Here is a 6,000-nt window from a genome sequence, read left to right as displayed (position 1 = left end):
CAGCAAGCTGTCAAGCAGCAGAATGGGGATGTCAGCGATATCCGTAAGGTGTACTGGGAAGACAACCTCCTGTATACTGAGTCAAGGGACCCTAAACCTGGAGCTGCCAGGAGATTGGTCATCCCTTTGCAATATAGAGAGTTTCTTCTTACTTTGGCACATGACACTCATTTGGCTGGGCATTTGGGCCAAAGAAAAACTTGGGACAGACTTGTTCCCCTGTTTCATTGGCCTCATATGTCAGAGGACACCAAAGAGTTTTGTCGCTCTTGTGTGACCTGCCAAGCCAGTGGCAAGACTGGTGGCACTCCGAAAGGCCCCCTTAATTCCACTTCCTGTTGTTGGGGTGCCCTTTGAAAGGGTAGGGGTTGACATAGTTGGCCCCCTTGACCCTCCAACAGCTTCAGGCAATAGGTTTATCCTGGTGGTAGTGGACCATGCCACTATGTACCCTGAAGCTATTCCCTTAAGGACCACTACAGCTCCTGCAGTGGCAAAGGCCCTCCTGGGAAGCTTTTCCAGAGTGGGCTTCTCTAAGGAAGTGGTGTCAGACAGACGTAGTAACTTTATGTCTGCATACCTCAAAGCAATGTGGAAGGAGTGTGGTGTAACATACAGTTCACTACTCCTTATCATCCACAAACAAATGGTCTAGTTGAGAGGTTTAATCAAACTTTCAAATGTATGATAATGGGACTCCCTGAAAAACTCAAAAGGAGATGGGATGTCCTATTACCTTGCCTCCTTTTTGCTGACAAGGAGGTAACCCAAAAAGGAGTGGGCTTTAGCCCCTTTGAACTCCTCTTTGGGTACCCTGTGAGAGGTCCCCCTGCACTTGTTAAGGAGGGTTGGGAACAACCTTTAAAAGCTCCTAAACAGGACATTGTGGATTATGTACTTGGCCTAAGATCACAAATGGCTGAGTACCTGAAAAAGGCCAGTAAAAACCTTCAGGCCAGCCAGGAGCTGCAAAAGCAATGGCATGACCAGAAGGCTGTCCTGACCCAGTACCACCCAGGACAGAAGGCGTGGGTATTGGAGCCTGTGGCCCCAAGAGCACTCCAGGACAAATGGACTGGACCCCATCTAATTGTTGAGAAAAAGGGTGAGGTTACCTACTTGGTAGACCTGGGCACTGCCAGGAGTCCCCTTAGGGTGCTCCAAGTCAACCGCCTAAAGCGTACTATGACAGGGCTGATCTCACCCTGCTCATGGCAACTGATGAGGGACAGGAAGAAGAGCGTGACCCTCTCCCTGATCTCTTCTCCACCACTGAATCTGATGGCTTAGTGGAGGGAGTAGTACTTGCATATTGTTTTACTGCTAAGCAGAAGGATAACTGTGTAAATATTTTAAGTCAGTTTTCTGAACTCTTCTCACTGATACCAGGTACCACTACTTGTTGTGAGCATACAATCAATACTGGAGACAGTTTACCTGTCAAAGGTAAGAATTATAGGCAGCCTGGCCATGTCAGGGACTGCATTAAACAAGAGGTTCAGAAAATATTAGACTTAGGAGTGATTGAGCCTTCAGAAAGCCCATGGGCTAGCCCAGTGGTGCTTGTCCCAAAACTTCACAGTAAGGATGAAAAAAGAGAGATGAGGGTTTTTGTTGACTATAGAGGGCTCAACCAAGTAACCAAGACAGATGCTCACCCTATACCCAGGGCAGATGAGCTCATAGATACACTGGCTTCTGCCAAGTATCTAAGCACTTTTGATTTAACTGCAGGGTATTGGCAGATTAAATTATCAGAAGATGCTAGACACAAAACTGCATTTTCAACCATTGGAGGGCACTATCAATTCACTGTGATGCCCTTGGGCCTGAAAAATGCACCTGCCACTTTTCAAATGTTGGTGAACGCAGTACTGCAAGGGTTGTAAGCTTTTAGTGCAGCATATCTGGATGATATAGCTTTCTTTTGCTCCTCCTGGGATGATCACCTGTCCCACCTGTGGAAAGTTTTGGAGGCCCTGCAAAAAGCAGGCCTCACTATCAAGGCCTCAAAGTGCCAGATAGGGCAGGGGAAAGTGGTTAATCTGGGCCACCTGGTAGGTGGGGAACAGACTGCACCACTACAGGGGAAGATCCAGAACAGTATGGAATGGGCTCCCCCTACAACTCAAACCCAGGTGAGAGTCTTTTTAGGCCTCACAGGGTACTATAGGAGGTTTCTTAAGAATTATGGCTCCATTGCAGCTCCTCTTAATGACCTCACCAGTAAGAAGATGCCTAAAAAGGTATTGTGGACAGCTAGCTGTCAATAAGCTTTTGATGAGCTCAAACAGGCCATGTGCTCTGCACCTGTCCTAAAAGCCCTTACAACTCCAAAAAGTTCATAGTCCAGACAGATGCTTCTGACTTAGGGGTTGGGGCAGTTTTATCACAGCTTAATACTGAGGGCCAGGATCAACCTGCTGCTTTTATAAGCAGGAGGTTGACCCCTAGAGAAAAGCGTTGGTCTGCCATAAAGAGGGAAGCCTTTGCTATGTCTGGGCACTGAAAAAGTTGAGACCATACCTGTTTGGTACTCACTTTATTGTTCAGACCGACCACAAACCTCTACTTTGCTTAAAACAAATGAAAGGTGAAAACCCTAAATTGTTGAGGTGGTCCATCTCCCTACAGGGAATAGACTATACAGTGTAACATAGACCTGGGAGTACCCATTCCAATGCAGATGGAGTCTCTAGATATTTCCACTTAGACAATGAAGACTCATCTGGACAAGGTTAGCCTTATTGTCCCTCGTTTGGGGGGGGAGGGTTGTGTAGGAAAGTAACATCTTGCCTGGCATGTTACCCCCATTTTTTACTTGTATGTATGTTTGTTTTTGCCTTTGTCACTGGGATCCTGCTAGTCAGGACCCCAGTGCTCATAGGTTGTGCCCTGTATGTGTTCCCTGTGTGGTGCCTAATTGTATCACTGAGGCTCTGCTAACCAGAACCTCAATGTTTATGCTCTCTCTGCTTTTAAAATTGTCACTGCAGGCTAGTGACTAATTTTACCAATTCTGATTGGCACACTGGAATACACTTATAAACCCCTAGTATATGGTACCTAGGTACCCAGGGTGTTGTGGTTGCAGGAGATCTCTATGGGCTGTAGCATTTCTTTTGCCACCCATAGTGAGCTCAGACAAGTCTTACACAGGATTGCCACTGCAGCCTGAGTGTAATAATGTCTACGTTTACACTGCATTTAAGTAACTTATAAGTCACCTATGTGTCTAACCCTCACTTAGTGAAGGTTAGGTGCAAAGTTACTAAGTGTGAGGGCACCCTGGCACTAGCCAAGGTGCCCCCACATTGTTCAGGGCCATTTCCCCTGACTTTTGTGAGTGCGGGGACACCATTACACGCGTGAACTACATATAGGTCAATACCTATGTGTAGCTTCACAATGGTAACTCCGAACATGGCCATGTAACATTTCTAAGTTCATGGAAATGTCCCTCCAAGCCAAATCTGATATTGGGGTGCCAATCCCATTCATCCCCGGGGCTCCAGTATGGACCCCGGGTACTGCCAAACTAGCTCTCTGGGGATTTCTCTGCAGCTACCACTGCTGCCAACCCTCAGATAGGTTTCTGCCCTCTCAGGGTCTAGGCAGCCCAGTCCCAGGAAGGCAGAACAAAGGATTTCCTCTGAGAGAGGGTGTTACACCCTCTCCCTTTGGAAATAAGTGTTAGGGGCTGGGGAGGAGTAGCCTCCCCCAGCCTCTGGAAATGCTTTGAAGGGCACAGATGGTGCCCTCCTTGCATAAGCCAGTCTACACCGGTTCAGGGAGCCCCCAGCGCCAGCTCTGGCGCAAAACTGGTCAAAGGAAAGGGGAGTGACCACTCCCCTGTCCATCACCACCCCAGAAGTGGTTCCCAGAGCTCCTCCAGTGTGTCCCAGACCTCTGTCACCTTGAATGCAGAGGTGTGAGGGCACAATGGAGACCTCTGAGTGGCCAGTGCCAGCAGGTGACGTCAGAGACCCCTCCTGATAGGTGCTTACCTGACTAGGTGGTCAATCCTCCTCTGAGGGCTATTTAGGGTCTCTTCTGTGGGGTTTTCCTCAGATAACGATTTGCAAGAGCTCACCAGAGTTCCTCTACATCTCCCTCTTCGACTTCTGCCAAGGATCAACCGCTGACTGCTCCAGGACGCCTGCAAAACTGCAACAAAGTAGCAAGAAGACTATCAGCGACAATGGAGCGCCTAATCCTGCCGGCTTTCTCGACTGTTTCCTGGTGGTGTATGCTCTGGTGGCTGTCTGCCTTCACCCTGAACTGGAAGCCAAGAAGAAATCTCCCTTGGGTCGTCGGAATCTTCCCCCGGCTAACGCAGGCACCAAACTTCAGCTTCACTGGTCCTCTGGGTCCCCTCTCATCTAGACGAGCATGGTCCCTGGAACACAGGTGGTGGATCCTAGTGACCCCGACAGTCCAGTGGTCCATCTATCTAAATTTGGAAGAGGTAAGGCCTTGCTTTCCCTCGACAGACATTAATCCTGTGTACTGCGTGAACTGCAGCTGCTAGGGCTTCTGTGCACTTTTGCAAGGAATCCTTTGTACACAGCATAGCCCATGTCCCCAGCACTCTGTCATGCATTGCTCAACTTGCTGAGTTGACCACCGGCTTCGTGGGACCCTCTTTTGTAGTGTTGAGATGACTGCCATGCTCAGTTTTCTTGAACCTGTGTTCAAGGTCTTCTGTGGGTGCTGCTTCTTCTGCGTGGGCTCCCTGTTCCAAGTGGCGACCTCCTGGTACTTCCTGGGCCTGGGTAGCACCCTTTTTCTTTAACTGCAACCTTTGCAGCTATCAAGGCTTGTTTGCGGTCTTTCTCCAAAGAAACAACTCTGCATCCTCCAACACTCCGTGGTACGTCTTTTGTGCAAAGGAGAAGTTCCTGGTATCTTCCGTTGTTGCAGAATCTTCAGTTTTTTCCACCCAGAGGCAGCCATTTTGCACCTTCATCTGGGGTTTAGTGGGCTCCTGCCCCCAGACACTTTTGTGACTCTTGAACTTGGTCCTCTTCCTTTACAGGTCCTCAGGTCCAGGAATCTATCTTCAGTGCTTTGCAGTCTGTTGTGGTCTTTGCAGAATCTCCTATCACGACTTTAGTGTGTTTCTGGGGAAGTAGGGTCATTTTACTCCTACTCTCCTACTTTTCAGAGTCTTGGGGTGGGGTGTCTTGGACACCCTTAGTGTTTTCTTACACTCCCAGTGACCCTCTACACACTACACTAGGCCAGGGGTCCCTAAGTGGTTTGCATTCCACTTTCTTAGTATATGGTTTGTGGTGCCCCTAGGCCTATTGCATCCTATTGTATTCTACAGTATTTGCACTACTTTTCTAACTGATTTTTGGTTTGTGTGTATATTTTGTGTATTTTACTTACCTCCTAAGGGATTATATCCTCTGAGGTATTTTTGGCACATTTTCACTAAAATAAAGTACCTTTATTTTTAGTAACTCTGAGTATTGTGATTCTTATGATATAGTGCTATATGATATAAGTGGTACAGTAGGAGCTTTGCATGTCTCCTAGTTCAGCATAAGCTGCTCTGCTACAGCTACCTCTATCAGCCTAAGCTGCTAGAACAATACTAATCTACTAAAAATGGATAACTGGGCCTGGCACAAGGTGTAAGTACCATCAGATACCCACTAGAAGCCAGGACAGCCTCTTACACCAGGTGAGTACACTTCATCTGGAAGTTGACAAACAGGGCTATTTGCACAAGTGAAGACTGGGCTGGTGTTTGTAGCTACAGATCCAAGGCCTGCTGATGTTTGCAGTCAGGTCACTCCCTGTAATACACACACTATACAATTGTTATCCCCCCAGGTGAGTAGACTTCATTTCTGATTTGACAAAGGGTACTGAGGCAAGTGAACATTGTGCTGGTGGTTGGAGTTACAAAAACTGGGCCTGCTGGGAGTTTCAGACAGGTCACGCTCTCTACTACAAACACTATACAAAGGTTAACCACCTCAGGTGAGC

The sequence above is a fragment of the Pleurodeles waltl genome, chromosome 2_2 (genome assembly GCF_031143425.1).
Source record: "Pleurodeles waltl isolate 20211129_DDA chromosome 2_2, aPleWal1.hap1.20221129, whole genome shotgun sequence".
Taxonomy (NCBI): domain Eukaryota; kingdom Metazoa; phylum Chordata; class Amphibia; order Caudata; family Salamandridae; genus Pleurodeles; species Pleurodeles waltl.
The sequence above is the reverse complement of the archived record's forward strand: the minus strand, read 5'-3'. Positions refer to the sequence as shown.